Source organism: Pongo abelii, chromosome 3, assembly GCF_028885655.2.
Source record: "Pongo abelii isolate AG06213 chromosome 3, NHGRI_mPonAbe1-v2.0_pri, whole genome shotgun sequence".
NCBI lineage: Eukaryota > Metazoa > Chordata > Mammalia > Primates > Hominidae > Pongo > Pongo abelii.
In genome coordinates, this window is record NC_071988.2 from 56971772 (window position 1) to 56988595 (window position 16824).

The following is a 16824-nucleotide window of genomic DNA, read 5'->3' on the forward strand; positions in this document are numbered from 1 at the left end:
TATAAATTACCCAGTCGCAGACAGTATCTTTATAGCAGTGTGAAAACAAACTAATACAGTAAAAGTTGTGAGTATGGACATCCTGGACTTGTGCTTGATTTTAAGGGGAAGGCATCCATTCATGCACCATTAAGTACAATGTTGGCTGTTGTGTTGAGCAAGTTGCCTTTATCCATGTGTTTTCTGAGAGTTTTATAAAGAACAAGTGTTGATTTTTTTCAAATGTCTTTTTATGTGTGTGTATATCGACTGATAGGATCATGTGCTTTTTATTCTGTAACTTGGTAATATGGTGGATCACATTGATTGTTTTGTTCAATATTGAAGCATCCTTGCATCCCTGGAGGAAACCCCATTTGGTCATAGTTTGTCATTATTTTTCGGTATTGCTGAATTCTATTTCTAACATACTATTAAAGGTGTTTATGTCTATATTCATGAAGAATATTGGCTTGTAGCTTTATTTTTCTTGTGTAAATTCTTATTTGATATCAGTGTAATTCTGACTTCAGAGAGTAAATAGGGAAGTATTCTCTCCTCTTTTATTTTGTCAGAGGAGAGTTTGTGAAGAATTTGTTTGAATTTATCTTCAATGTTTATAAAATTCTCCAATAAAACATCTCAGCCTAAAGATTTCTCTTTCATCTTTTTCTTTAATTACAAATTAAATTACCTTAATAGGTATAGTGCTGTCCAAAATTATCTTTTTTCATATTAGGTGAGTTGCTGTAGTTTGCGTTTTTTCAAGAAATGGTCTATTTTATGTATTTTGTGAAAATTAGATAGGCAGACTTACTTGTAAAATTGAATTATCTTTTTGATGCCTGCTGGATCTGTAATAATATTATATTTTATTTCTCATATTGGCCATTTGAAACTTCTTTCCTTTTTTCTTTGTAAATCTTGTTAGAGCTTTGTCTTTTGTGTGTGTGTGTGTGTGTGTGTGTGGAGGGAAATCTTTTCAATGGACCAGCTACTTTTTTCAATAATTTTTCTCTATTTTTTTTCTTCAATTGTATTTTCTGATATTATCTTTATTATATTCTTTCTTTTCCTTGTTTTGGACTTATTTTGTTCTTTTTCTAGTTTCTTAAGAAGGTACTTTAGATTATTGTTTTGAGGATTTTTTCTAATATGTGTATTTAGTATTCTAAGTTTCTATACCTGAGATATAAATTAATTCCTACTCCAAACCTCAGCATCACACAACATGTCTTTGTAACAATTCTGCATATGTACTCCCTGAATCTATAATAAAAGTTGAAAAAAATATTTCTCTGTGAGCACTGCATTAGTTGCGTCACACAGATTTTGATAAGTCGTATGTTCATTTTCATTCAGCTTCATGTATTTTCAGATTTCCCATGAGACTTCCTCTTTGACCAATGGATTTTTTATAACCTATGTGTTTTGTTTAGTTTCCAAGTTTTCAGATTTTTTAAAAAAATTTGTTATATTGTTGATTTTCAGTGTGATTCCAACTTAGTCAGAGAACACATTCTGTATGATTTCTATTAAATTTGTCGAAGTTTGTTTTATGACCCAGGATATTGTCTCTGTGGTATATATTTTACAGACACTTGAAAAGTATGTGTACTCTGATGTTTTGTGCTGGAGTGCTCTATAAATATCAATTATATCATGTTTATTGATGGTATAGAGATCTACTTCATTGCTATTTTTTTCACTTGTTGAGAATGGGTTGTTGAAGTTTCCAACTCTAATTTGACTATTTCTCCAACAGATACTATCAATCTTTGTTTCACATATTCTGCAGTGCCACATTCAGCAAATACGCATGATGTAATAGTGCTGCATTTCCTTGTAGATTGACACTTTCACCATTATATATTGCTCCTTTCTGCCTGGCACTTTTCTTTGCTCTGAAATTCACTTTATTTGGTATTTATATAGCCACTATTGCTTTATTTTGATTATTTATTTCTGATATATCTTTTCCTATCTTTTTACTTTCAGCAGGCTGATATTGTCAAAGTGTCATACACTGTGTAATGACATTTTGATCAATGACAGACCACATATATGCTAGTGGTCCCATAAGATTATATTATAATTCAACTGAAAAATTTTTATTCCCTAAAGACATCATAGTCATCATAATGTCCTAGTATAATGATTACTCATGTATTTGTGGTAATGCTGGTGTAAACAAACCTACTGCACTTCAAATATAAAAGTATAGCATGTACAATTATGTACAGTATATAATACTTCATAATGATAATAAATGACTATGTTATTGGTCTGTGTATTTACTATGCAATACTTTTAATTATTCTTTTAGAGTATACTCCTACTACCAAAAATAAAGCTAACTGTAAGATAGCCTTTGGCGTGTCCTTCAAGAAATATTTCAAAATAAGCCATTGTTATCATAGGAGATAACAGCTCCTTATGTGTTATTTCCCCAGAAAACCATCCAGTGGGAGAAGGTGTGAAGGTGGAAGACAGTGATATTGATGATCTTGATCTTGTTTAGGCCTGGGATAGTGTGTATCTTAGTAATTCATGAAAAAAATTTTAAAAAAACAAAAACAGTAAGTTTTAAAATAGCAAAAATAGAATAAGGATATAAAGACAATATTTTTATAGCAAATATTTTAACAAAGTACAATTTGTGTTAAAGTGTTGTTATAAAAGAATCAAAGTTAAAAAAGCAAAAAAATGTTTATAAAGTTGCAGTAAGCTAAGATTAACAATATTTTTAATACATTCAGTGTAGTGTAAGTGTAGAGTTTATAGTCTGCAGTAGTGTACAATAATGTCTTAGGCCTTCACGTGCACTTATCACTCACTCAATGACTCATTCAGAGCAACTTCTAGTCCTATAAGCTCCATTAATAGCAAGCACCCTATAGAGGTGTACCACTTTTTATCTTTTACATCATATTTTTATTGGACCTTTTCTTTGTTTAGATATGTGTAGATATAGAAATACTTATCATGTGTTATAACTGCCGAGGGTGCTCAGTATAGTAACATGCTATGCCAGTTTATAGCTTAGAAGTGATAAGGTATACTATATATCTTAGTTAGGCTATATTATCCAGGTTTATATATGTACACTCTAAGATGTACATATATTCATACAACAGAACCGTCTAATGATGTATTTCTCAAAATGTATCCGCATTTTTTTTTTTTTTTAGTTTTACTTCGTGCTCCAGGTTACATGTGCAGAATGTGCTGGTTTGTTACATAGGTATACGTATGCCATGGTGGTTTGCTGCACCCATCAACCTGTCATCTAAGTTTTAAGCCCCACATGCATTAGATATTTGTCCTAATGCTCTCCTTCTCCATTCTTCCCACCCCCCCGACAGGCCCTGGTGTGTGATGTTCCCCTCTCTGTGTCCACGTGTTATCTCATTGTTCAACTCTCACTTATGAATGAGAAGATGTGTTGTTTGGTTTTCCGTTCTTGTGTTAGTTTGCTGAGAATGGTGACTTCCAGTTTCATCCATGTCCCTGCAAAGGACATGCTCTCTTTCTTTTTTTTTTTTTTAGATGGAGTCTTGCTCTGTCGCCCAGGCTGGAGTGCAGTGGCATGATCTTGGCTCACTGCAAGCTCTGCCTCCTGGGTTCATGCCATTCTCCTGCCTCAGCCTCCCGAGTAGCTGGGACTACAGGTGACTGCCACCATGCCTGGCTAATTTTTTGTATTTTTAGTAGAAACGGGGGTTTCACCATGTTAGCTAGGATGGTCTCGATCTCCTGACCTCATGATCCACCTGCCTCGGCCTCCCAAAGTGCTGGGACTACAGGCGTGAGCCACCATGCCCCACCAATCTCATTCTTATTTATGGCTTCATAGTATTCCATGATGTATATGTGCCACATTTTCTTTGTCCAGTCTATCTAGAATGAGAAATACCATTTGACCCAGCAATCCCATTACTGGGTATATACCCAAAGGATTATAAATCATTCTACTATAAATAAACATGCACATGTATGTTTATTGTGGCACTATTTACAATAGCAAAGACTTGCATCTCCATCTCTAAGCAATGCATGACTGTATTTAAGGTGAGTTTCTTGCAGACAGCATACAATTGAGTCAGGTTTTACATTTACTCTGCCAATTTCTGTTTTAGTCTATATAGTTCATTTATATTTAATATAATTCTTGATACATTAGCGATTATGTCTATTATTTTGGTTTTTGCTTTTTGTTTTGTTTTGCTTATTTGTTTTCTGTTTTTGTTTTTTGATTTTTTTTTTGTTACCTATTTTTTTCCTGCCTTTCTGGAAAATATGGAAAACATTTTAAAAATTCCATTTTGATTTATCTGTCGTGTTTTCAAGTTGGCTTACTCTGTCTGCGCTGCTATAATAGAATAGACAAGGTGGCTTATAAGGAACAGAAATTTATTTCTCACAGTTTTAGAGGCCGGGAAGTACACTATTGAGGTACTGTAAGATTTGGTTTCTAATAAGGGTCTGCTTCTTCATTCATATACGGCTTTCTTCTTCCTATATTCTCTCATGGTACAAGAAGTAAATAAGCTCTCCAGGATCTCTTTTATAAGGACATTAAATCCTATTCACGAGAGCGCTCTGCCTTCACGAACTAATATGCTATCAAATTCCTCATCTTCTAGTACCATCACATTGAGGGTTAGGATTTCAACATAGAAATTATCAAAGAATACAATCATTCAGTCTATACCACAGTGTATCTCTTTGCACAACTTTGTTAATTGTTGCACTAGGTATTGTATTATATAAACGTAACTTATCATAGTCTTCTGGGGTCAATATTTTCCAGTTAGTTCATGCAAACTGTAGACAACTTATCTCCCTTTATGTCTCCTGACCTTCCATATGCAATACCCTTAATAAATATTTTATCTAAATACATTTAGAACCTCATCAGACAGTTCATAGTTTTTTTTCTTTACCTGCAAACATAATTTACAAGACTTGATAAAATAAGAAAAGTTTATAGTATTTATCTGTTTTTTTGTTCTTTGTTAATGTGTTCTCTCTTCCATCTTGATACCACAAGGTTCTTTTATTTGCTGTTTATTTTCTGTTTAGAGAACTTGTATTATAGCTGTTCTTTTAAGGTGGCTCTGATGGCAACAAACTCTCTGAGTTTCAATACATTTGAGATTTTTTAACTTCCTTTTTTATTTATAAAAGATGTTTATACTGAATATTGAATACTGGACTGGGCATTCTTTTCTTTTGCACTTGAAAAATCGTAGGCCATTTCCTTTTGGCTTCAGTGGTTTTGATAGGAAATTAGTTCTCATCTTCTTTCTCCTCTTCCAGTACTTCAATTACATGAATTTTCAGTTCAGTTATATCCTCACAGGTTCCGGATGCTCTTTTTATTTATTTATCTTTCAGTCTATTTTCTTTCTCTTTTTCAGATGATAATTTTTAATCATTATTTATTCATGTTCACTGATCCTTTCTTCTGTCTCCATGACACTCTTGAGCCCATATGTTGAGGTTTTAAATGTTCAATTGCTGCATTTTTAAGTCAAACATTTTTATTTGTTTCTTCTTCATATTTTGAATTTTTTTGTCAATCTTTTCTAAGATGTTTTATATTTATTTTGTTTCAATTGTGTTTGTAATTTTTCTTTGAAGCATTTTTATGGCAACTGTTTTAAAATCTTTGTCAGATAATTCTAACACCTCTGTTATCTTGGTGTTGACATCTATTGACTGTCTTAAAGTTCTGTTGAAGATCTTTATGGTTCTTGATACAACAAGTGTTTCTTATTGAAGCTTAAACATTTTGGTTATTATGTTATGAGACTGAAGAGCTTACTTTCATTTTAGCTGGCTTTTTAGGAAACCATAGTTTCTATGAAACCATGCTGACACAAAATGTATGTGTGTGGAGATGGGGCACTGCCTTGTTATTGTCAGATGGGTGTGGAAATCTAGGTCCCTCACTCATGATCCACACACAAGGGAAAGCTTTTTATTACTGCTGGACATGTGTAAGAATTCTGGTTCACACTGGGCCTCCATCAGGCCTCCTTACTAATCCCCACGGGTCTCCACTGACACTACAGTGGTAGAAGAACTTAGTGGCTGGAGGTAGTGAAAGGCCTGACTCTCCAGCAGATTTTCTGAGACATCACCACAGAGGGAGTAGAAGAGACAACTGATTATTATCTAGTGACGGTAGAAGTCAGGCTCCCTCATGATCACCACTGACAGACACCATAAAGAAGGAGGCCATTATTTGCCTGGTGTGCATGAATGTTCTGACTCCCTAATTGGCCTTTTCTGACACCACCTTGCTGGAGGAAGGAGAGGTAGAAATGCTTTATTAGTCAGATTTCTCCAGAGAAACATAACCAATAGGATGAACATGTGTACATACATGCATATATATATACACAAATAGATATATACAGTGGACCCTTGAACAACACTGGTTTGAACTGCACAGGTTCACTTATACGCATATTATTTTCAGCAAATGCAGATGGCCTTCTGTAGCTGCATGTTGCGCATCCACAGACAAATGACATAGAAAATACAGTATATACAGGGTATGAAACCCACAGATATGCAGGGCCGACTTTTCATATATGCAGGATCCATAGGGCCAACTGTGGGCATTGAGTATGCGGGAATTTGGGTATACATGGGGCTCCTGGAACAAATTCCCTGTGGGTACAAAGAGACAACTGTATATAAGTTTCAAGATTTATAGCTAGCAGGCTGGAGACCCAGGAAAGCCAATGGCGGTGTAGTTCAAGTCTGACGGCAGGCAGCTTTGAGATCTAGGAAGAGCCAATGTTTCTGTTTAAATCTGAAGGGAAGAAAAAACAAATGTTCAAGCTTGATGACAGTCAGTCAGGAGTTCCTTCTTACTGGTGGGAGAGTCATCCTTTTTGTTCCATTAGGCCTTCAACCGATTGAATGAGGCCCACCCACATTGAGAAGAGCAATGTACTTTACTCTGTCTATTGATTTAAATATAAATTTCATCCAGAATCACAGAATAATGTTTGACCAAATGCCTGGGGACCCTATGACTCAATCAAGGTGACACATGAAATTAACTACCACAGGTGCCTTGCTGTAACCTGCCAGGAGTGGAAGTCTTAGCTTTCCACTTTGTCTTTTAAATGTCTGTGTCATTTGGCTATAGAAAAGCATTTAGTGTTTAAAGTTTTTCTGTCCTGCTAAGCTGCTCCTTGCCTGTTCCTTTGGCTAGAGAGAGCAGACTACTCGGGGGTTTTTATTGTCTGTGCCTGTTGGTATTTCCAGGTGGCTGCATCTTCAGCTCCAAGTCTGAGGTATAGGAGGCAAAAAGAAAACTGGGGAACTTATGGCTATGTCATTTATTTGAGTCTCAAGTTTCCTATCTGCTTTTTTCTCTCCACCTTTGAAAAGCTATGTTTGTTTTACAGAAGATGTCAAGGTTTGGGGTGTATTTAATGGGAGGCATAGGAGAAAGTGTCTTCTCCGTCTTCCCGAAAGCAGACGCTCCAGAAAGAAATTTTCCAATTATTTAATTTGAGAGATGATTTGTGTATCGCAAGGTCAGGAAGCAGCTTAACAATTACCACACACAAGTTTCTGAGCTGACATTTTTTTCTGAATTTTGTCTTTGTTTTTCATTACATTGACTAGAGGGTTGCCAAATTAGCAATTCATGCTGTACTTTGTAGACAGTCTTTAAAAGTAACTTTATGTGTATTCTAGTCTCCAGTATTCATGAGCTGTAACATATTTTTTTCTCATCTTTGTTCCTATAAAGTATACAGAAACATATTTGAAGTCAATTGCAGAAGGTTGTTCTGCTTACATGTAAAAACCATTCAAGAAATAGACCTTATGGGAATTGAAATGATTCAGACTATGTGGTTTAAACACATTCGTTAGGGGGATTGTGTTTCTATGCTTTCATTTAAAAACCTTGAAATAAATGAAAATGTTTCAAGCATCATTTTTTCTAGTTATATTCATGACTTCTGGAATGTTTCTATGTTTTTAAAGTGTATCATCTCTTAACTGCAGTTTTCTCTGTGACAGTGCTGAGTATTTTTTAAAAAGCATCAGTAGTTATCAAATGAATAGTTGAACTGAACCTGAAGATTTAGAACTCCATTCACAAATATTTAACTTTTATATCCACTTGTAGTTTAAATTAGTATGGACTGTATGCCAGAGTTATCCTTCAATATATCTTGAAAGGGTGAATTCATTTGCTACATTTAAAATACAACATTTGAAAATACAACACATAAGACTTTTATAATATATGATGAAAGGCGGATTTAAAAATAAATGCTTATTATAAGGTGACAATTTCATTTCAAATATGTGTTCATATTTTATTTAACCCTCTAATAAAGCAGTTGTAAAATGCTAAATTTAAGTTTAAAAAGTAAAAAAAAGTATCAGATCAGCTTACTGTTCTGGATGCACTCAAATATTACTTCCTCTTAAATGCCTGCTGCTAGAGATAAGAATTGTGGAATACAAACTACTGTTTAGATTTATCATTAAGACATGCGTAAAATACTATTTGGTAAATAACATTAAAATCCACTTACAGCATTTATTGTTGTGTTTCACTGTGATAGAAATTTCTTTCTGTAATTTGGGAAGGGAATCAGGTTTATAATTCCTTTCAGTTTGGCATTACCTCATCACTTACAGAGGACTTGTTAGACAAGTTATGTCATTTAACCTTTACAACTCCTAAATGCATGTATAGTATTGTATATGAAGAAACTAAAACTGCGATTTAAGTAATTTCTTCCAAAATTCTCTTATATTGTGGTATATGGCAATTTTATTTACCTTTTATTAGCATTTGACCTTGATTTTTCTGTATTCTAAATATTTTCTTGCATTGTCTGAGTTGTGATCGTTTTTGAAAGTTCTAAATATAGAGCTTCTAGTTTTATTTTTATATTAATGTTCTTGAATTATGTTTTATTTTGATTAAACATTATTACTAGCTTTCATGTATTTGGATTATCATTTGCTTCCCAATTTTCATCAAGTAGTTCGTGACTAGTTTATGAATCCTCCACATTGAGTATAGGTAGTTTGTTTGTTTGTTTTTTTTAAAAAAAAAAAACATGTTGGCCGGGCGTGGTGGCTCACACCTGTAATCCCAGCACTTTGGGAGGCCAAGGCGGGTGGATCATGAGGTCAGGAGAGCAAGACCATCCTGGGCTAACACGGTGAAACCACATCTCTACTAAATATACAAAAAATTAGCTGGGCATGGTGGTGGGTGCCTGTAGTCCCAGCTACCCTGGAGGCTGAGGAAGGAGAATGGTGTGAACCCAGGAGGGAGAGCTTGCAGTGAGCAGAGATCACACCACTGCACTCCAGCCTGGGTAATAGAGCGAGACTCCCTCTCAAAAAAAACAAACAAACAAACAAACAAACAAACAAACAACAACAACAACAAGAACAAAGAAAAATGTGTTTAGTAAAAATGAACTTCATTATTTCATTAGAAAATATATAGATATGGTTGTACAAATGTGTACTATATGTTTGTACACAGATACGTAACTTACGTTTTTAAATAGTAGGATAGAAAATAAAGTATTTGCTGGCTGGGTGTGGCAGCTCACACCTGTAATCCCAACACTTTGGGAAGTCAAGGCAGGCAGATCACCTGAGGTCAAGAGTTCGAGACCAGCCTGGCCAAGGTGGTGAAACCCCGTCTCCACTAAAAATACAAAAAAATTAGCTGACTGTGGTGGTGGGAACCTGTAATCCCAGCTACTCAGGAGGCTGAGGCAGGAGAATCACTTGAATCCGGGAGGCAGAGGTTGCAGTGAGCCAAGATCGCACCACTGCACTCCAGCCTGGGTGACAAGAGTGAGACTCCATCTCAAAAAATAAATAAAAGCAAGTATTTGTTTTAGTAAATTTTTCAGATGTATTATATGGAAAATTGATCATATCAGCAGTGATGGGTACTGGATTAGATATTCTCACTTTGAATTAAAGTCATCTAATCTGCCAGGAGAATCACACACTTTCATCCCTTTAACTTCTCTTGAAGCTATATTTTGAATTGATCTTCCTCTGTTCAGTGATTCATTTGAAATTAAGAAATATTTATCTTTCTCTGGGTGACAAGGTCTAGTGTGCAGAGAATCTCTTCAAATGGGCACTAATACATTTTCTTTCAATTGTCTGCTTAGACTTCGTTTACCTTCTCTTTGGTAATTTGTGGCCATATTTCAATTATCAGACTAAAAACTGTAAATTATTAATAAATTGTGCTGGACTTGATAAATTTATTCAATGATTTTCTTCTCTTCTCATTAAAACCAGGTATGGTCTGGACAGACTGTCTTTTATAAAGCTCATTTAGTTTTATTTCATTCTGTTTTGACAGAGCAGAAATCTACATCGTGTCTTTCTGTGATATAGCTTTTCTAACTTTACCTCATGTGTTTGTTTTCTTTTGCAAATAGATAGCATCTGGAGATAACAACATTATTGGACATTTTGTTCTAATTATATTATAATTAACAACACTTTCTTTGAAATGAATTGGTGTTTCAGTATAAACTGTTTACCTATGAGCCACTGGATAGGAATGCCTTGGCAAGGTTCTAAAATGGGGAGAAAATTGGGGGTTATCTCTTTCACTCTTCTGTTTCTATTTGTTATATTTTCCAATTTAATACTCTCAATCGTCTTCTTTTGCATTTAATTATAGGAAAAGCAGTAGAATTTAATTCCCTCGATTAACAGCTGCTTACGAGATGTTGTACAAATAATTTTATACTTGTTTTAGAAGAGCAAATCCTGTATTTTTTCACAAATTGATATTGAAAATATAAAAACTACAAAGTAATTAACACTGTGATATTAGCAATATCCAAATAATTTCTTTGATATAAAACCAAATATTTTTTAAAAGTTTATTATTAGAGAAAGCAACACTAGTGGTTACTGTTCAGAAATATTATTGGAGATTAATGTATAAAATATTATCTTATATTTCCTTCTTAACTTCAACTTCTGAATCAATTAATAAATAAGACAAGAGTCAAAGTTCTAGTGATAAAATAATTAGAAAACATGGCATAAATCCATAGTCAAAAGTTTACTACTATATATCCCCCTCACATTTTGCCTTCCTAAATTACATTATTCTACCCAGTAAGAGGCAGAACTGTTGGAAAACTTTGCCTGCCAAGAGGGATAGGGAGCTTAATTAATTCAAGAGGAAAAAAATACACAGATGCTGGGGATATGTGGCCCTGAAAGATTCAGAGAGAAATGCCAAGGGTTGAACTACACATTATGAAGTTTATTCCCCCAAATTTGATTATTTACCTCAGTTTTTCTCAAATGTAGAGAAAAAAAATTGTTTCTCTACTTTTCCTTCTTGGGGACTTCAAACAGTCTCTGTCTCTTCCATGAACAATGGAGGAGTAAGCAATAATGTATTTTAAAAATAATAACTTTAGGAATGCAATTAAAGTTCAAAATGATACTGATTTTACTTAAGCCCTAATATGACTTAAGACATACATGTTATGCATTCTGAGGTAATGAATTTTTTAATTTTAATACGACTTTTTTCACAATGATGTCTTATCCATAGTGTAACCAGGGTGCTGTAGATACTTCGGTGTACTTGTAGTGCACAATGGCATCCAGCCAAGCCAACAGTAGCATCTAGCTTTTTTGGCTTGGCCAACCCTTTGCTCTGTTTTGAGGCTGAGCCAGCCTGGAGGGAGGGCTATTTTATATAAATATGCTTAAAACTGCTGCTTGTTTTGCAATTTGAATAGACTCTAAATAACATAGTGGAGGCCCTGCTTGACAAAGGGGGTTAAATAAAGATGGCCATCTAATAAACTGTTTTAAATATATGGCTATCATTTTGGAGCAGATGGGACTTTTAGAGGCATGTAAATCATATCTCACAGGCCACTATGTTACTATGGAGTAGTGGCCTTGACTGTAAAGAGTAGTTCAGCATTTTAAGATTTAGATTTTTTTTTTTCCTGTTTGAGGCCTTGAGTTGTAAACAGCCCTCAGTGCAGTGGCTATATGTTTTAATATGGAAACACTTCACGAATAAAAGTGTTCTCATAGAAATAAAAGAGACAGCTTCCTGCTGGAGTAAAACACATGCTTCCTTTTGAGACATCTCCACCCTGCTCGTGTAGCATAATTATACTGCTTAGAAAGAAACTCAGAAACAAAATAATAAGTATCAGCTATCACTTTTCTGTAACTATCCAACTAACCTTATGTATGACATTAAAAAGTAGCTTTCATTATAGTAGACTTCTATTTCTTTTTAATTGCTTCCATCTTTCTTGAAGTCATTAATATTCAAAAAATTCAATTATTACACTTATTTCATTTCCTTTTTGAGATTCTTACATGAAAGACTTCATAAGCTATAAAATACAAAGAATTATTTCCATATTGGAATAGCTTTTAAAGGAGGATTCTGCAGTCTTGCATTACATGGAATGAGCCTGGACTCTTGATATCTAACAGCTGAAAAATTACTTTGGAGAAAATGTTCTTAGGTTCAAGGCCTTTTGTCTGCTCTGATAATTGCTCAAATGTCCACGTTTTACTTCAAGTTTTGTTCTCTTTAGATTTCCTTTTCATTTTAATCACATGCAAATTCTGAATATGGAGAATATGTTTTAAATTTAGAAATTTATTTCAGAAACACTGGCCTTTCTTTAGAGGGCAGTGCTGAAAGTGCTATTTTGCATTTGTCTTTTTTTATATATTTTGTTCTGTGAACCTCTGCAATTTAAAGTACTTCAGTTTTATCTTTATCATAATAGAGATTCATTTATTTGCAAGTTCTGATAAAAAGGTATTGTTGGGGATATTTTAAAAATTAGAAAAACACATAAGCTGGGAGAAATAATTTCACATTTTTCAGACATTTTGAATTATATTTACAAAGGTATTTATGAAAGTAGAGGTTAGTACATTTTTCCAGAGTTATATACTATCATTATATTATGCATTTTTCTCTATCCTTTATCTTTGCTTGTAAACAAAAAATTTCAAAAACTTTGGTATTATATTAAAAATACAATTATCTCTTATTTTTTACTAAATTTTATATCACTAATATCTTCATAAATTGTTAAAAACTGTTCAAAATCATGTATAATAATTGTCTCCTTGTGAGAAGTTTGCAATACAGGAAACGTCTTATTGTTTTTAATGTTACAGTCAAAGGGCACAAGTCACTTTATTTCCCATTAAGAGAATGACATTTTTCTATGTCATTTTGCCAGTAACAATCCTAAACCATCCCCATGCATATGTTTGTCCAAAGGCTCCTTAGTCATGTATGTGTCGATGATGGAGCCAGAAGTTATGAGTAACCCCTTCTTAGAAGATGCTTCTGGTGCTACAAAGTAAATAACCTGGTGCCCAAATGAACATCTGGTAAATTCAGATAATTTTGCTTACTGTAAATATAGACCCTGCTATGGTTAATATCCTTCACCTTTGCTGGTAAGACTAAATTCTGTTCTATACTCAGAGATCTTCAAAGATCAGTGGGGAGAATGAACCCCCTTAATCACCATTCCTAGTTCTTGTTCTCTGGTAAGAATATTTGACATGGTTTGGCTCTGTGTCTCCACTCAAATCTCACCTTGAATTGTAATAATCCCCACATGTCAAGGGTGGAACCAGGTGGAGAATCATGGGGGCAGTTCCCCCATGATGTTCTCATAACAGTGAGTGAGTTCTCATGAGATCTGATAGTTTTATAAAGGTCTTTTCCCCCTTTGCTTGGCACGTCTCGCTTCTGCCACCTTGTGAAGAAAGAGGTGTTTGCTTCCTCTTCCACCATGATTGTAAGTTTCTTGAGGCCTTCCCAGCCATGTGGAACTATGAATCAATTAAACCTTTTTCTTTTGTAAATTACCCAGTCTTGGGTATTTTCTTTATAGCAGCATAAGAACGGACTAATATAGTGACTAGGTACCAAGGGAGTGGGGCGCTGCTATAAGGATACCTGAAAATGTGGAAACAACTTAGGAACTAGCTAACAGGCAGAGGATGGAACAGTTTAGAGGACTCAGAAAAAGACAGGAAAATGTGGGAAAGTTTGGAACTTCCCGGAGACTTAGAGGGCTCAGAATACAGGAAGATGTGGGAACTTTTGGAACTTCCTAGAGACTTATTGAATGGCTTTGATGGAAATGCTGATAGTTATATGGACAATGAAGTCCAAGCTGAGGTGGTCTCAGAGGGAGATTGGGAACTTGTTGGGAACTGGAGCAAAGGTGTCTCTTGCTATGGTTTAGCAAAGAGACTGGTGACATTTTGACCCTTCCCTAGAGATCTGTGGAACTTTGAACTTGAGAGAGATGATTTAGGGTATGTGGGGAAAGGAATTTCTAAGTGGCAAAGCATTCAAGAGGAAGCAAAGCATAAAAGTTTGGAAAATTTGCAGCCTGGCAATGTGATAGAAAAATCCATTTTCTGGTAAGAAATGTAAGCCTGTGGCAGAAATTAGCATAAATAAGAAGGAGCCAAATATTAATCCACAAAACAATGGAGAAAATGTCTCCAGGGCATGTCAGAGACCTTGAAGGCATTTCCTTCTATCACAGACCTGGAGGCCTAGGAGGGAAAAAAGGCTTTCTGGGCTGGGTCCAGGGCCCGCTGGCCCTTGGTGTGTGCAGCCTCAGGACAATGTCCAAGCCACTCCAGCCATGGCTAAAAGGGGCCAAGATACAGCTCAGGCCATGGCTTCAGAGGGTGCAAACCCCAAGCCTTAGCAGCTTCCATGTGGTACTGTGGTACACAGAAGACAAGAATTAAGGTTTGAAAACCTCTGCCTAGATTTCACAGGATGTATGGAAACATCTGGATGTCCAGGCAGAAGTCTGCTACGGGGGTGAAGCCCTCATGGGGAACCTCTGCTCGGGCAGTGCAGAAGGGAAATGTGGGGTTGGAGCCCCAACATCGAGTCTTCACTGGGGCACTGCCTAGTGAAGTTGTGAGAAGAGGGCCATCATCCTGAGACCCCAGAGTGGTAGATCCACCGACAGCTTTCACTGTGCACCTTGAAAAGCTGCAGACACTCAACTCTAGCTGTGAAAACAGCCAGGAGGGGGCTGTACCCTGCAAAGCCACAGGGGTGGAGCTTCCCAAGGCCATGGGAACCCACTTCTTGAATCAGAGTGACCTGAATGTGAGACATGGAGTCAAAGGAAATCATTCTGGATCTTTAAAATTTGACTGCCCCGTTGGATTTCAGAGTTGCATGGGGTCTGTAGCCCCTTCATTTTGGCCAATTTCTCCCATTTTAAATGGGTGCATTTAAACAATGCCTTACCCCATTTCATCTAGGAAGTAACTAACTTTCTTTTGATTTTACAGGCTCATAGATGAAAGGGACTTGCTTTGTCTTGGATGAGACTTTGGACGTGGATTTTTGAGTTAATGATGGAATGAGTTAAGACTTTGGGAGACTGTTGAAATGGCAATATTTTGTTTTTAAATGTGAGGACATGAGATTTGGGAGGAGCCAGGGATGGAATGATATGGTTTGGTTCAGTGTCCCCACCCAAATATTACCTTGAATTGTAATAATCCCCATGTGTCAAGATGGGACCAGGTGGAGATAATTGCATCATAAGGGCAGTTTCCCCCATGATGTCCACATGACAGTGAGTAAGTTCTCATAAGATCTGATGATTTTATGAAGGGCTTTGCTCCCTTTGCTTGGCAATTCTCTCTCTTGTTGCCAATGTGAAGAAGGACATTTTTGCTTCTCTTTCCGCCATGAATGTAAGTTTCCAGAGTCCTTCTCCAGTCATGTGGAAGTCTGAATCTTTTTTTATAAATTACCTAATCTTGGATATTTTCTTCGTAGCAGCATGAGAATTGACTAATACAATATTGTACTCTTATGTGGAGACTATGTTCCCAACATTACAATATTTCATTTTAATTACACAGTCCCTTTTCTTAACATGCAAATGGATTTTTACATCTAAACTCCCCTTCTATCATGTGACCTGATAGAGGTGGCAGAACAATGTTCCCAGGTCTATAAATTTCCAAGAAAATGTAAATCTTCAGGACTCACTGTCTTTCCCTATTTCAGGGCTTTTAATAAAATGATTTCTTACCTTGTATAGGTCAAAACTAGATTTCTTCTAGAGGCATTATTCTTCCTGGGAACTTTCAATTAATTCTCCATATTTTTATATACACAAGAGTCTCAGAGCTTGAAGGTGATGTCAACTAGCTTCTCACCCTCCAAATGTCAGACTATATATAAATATACTATATATTAAATATAGGAATAAGTATATATATAATATATAGTATATTTCCATTTATAAGTGCAAGTGCAAGTTTTTCCTACTCTGAGTGGTGTCATTTGCAGTCTTATTTGCCAGCATAAAATATTTCATTTTTTACCCTCCAATCAGACTCCAGAGCAGTATATATTTATAATTTCTTTCCCAATGAAAATAAAAATTGAAGATCCGTTTTTCAAGACATCATGCTACCAATTATTTGTAAGACCTCTAAAATTTTATTTTATGAAGAAAGCACTACTTTAGTATTTCTAACGGAAAAAAAAAAGAATAACAAAGACCTAGGAAAAAAGAGTTATTTTCAAAGAGAAAATTTTAACACAGAGATTCCCCTGTTTCAGTTACCTCCTTATAAAGAGGTCATCATTTCTAAGTTATTCAACCTGATTCAGTGGCTGTTTGTATTTCACAAAAGGATCCTTAAAATGTCTATATTTCAGCAACTAGAAAAAGAAAAAAATATTTTTTCACTTTATTTAATTCAGTGGAATCC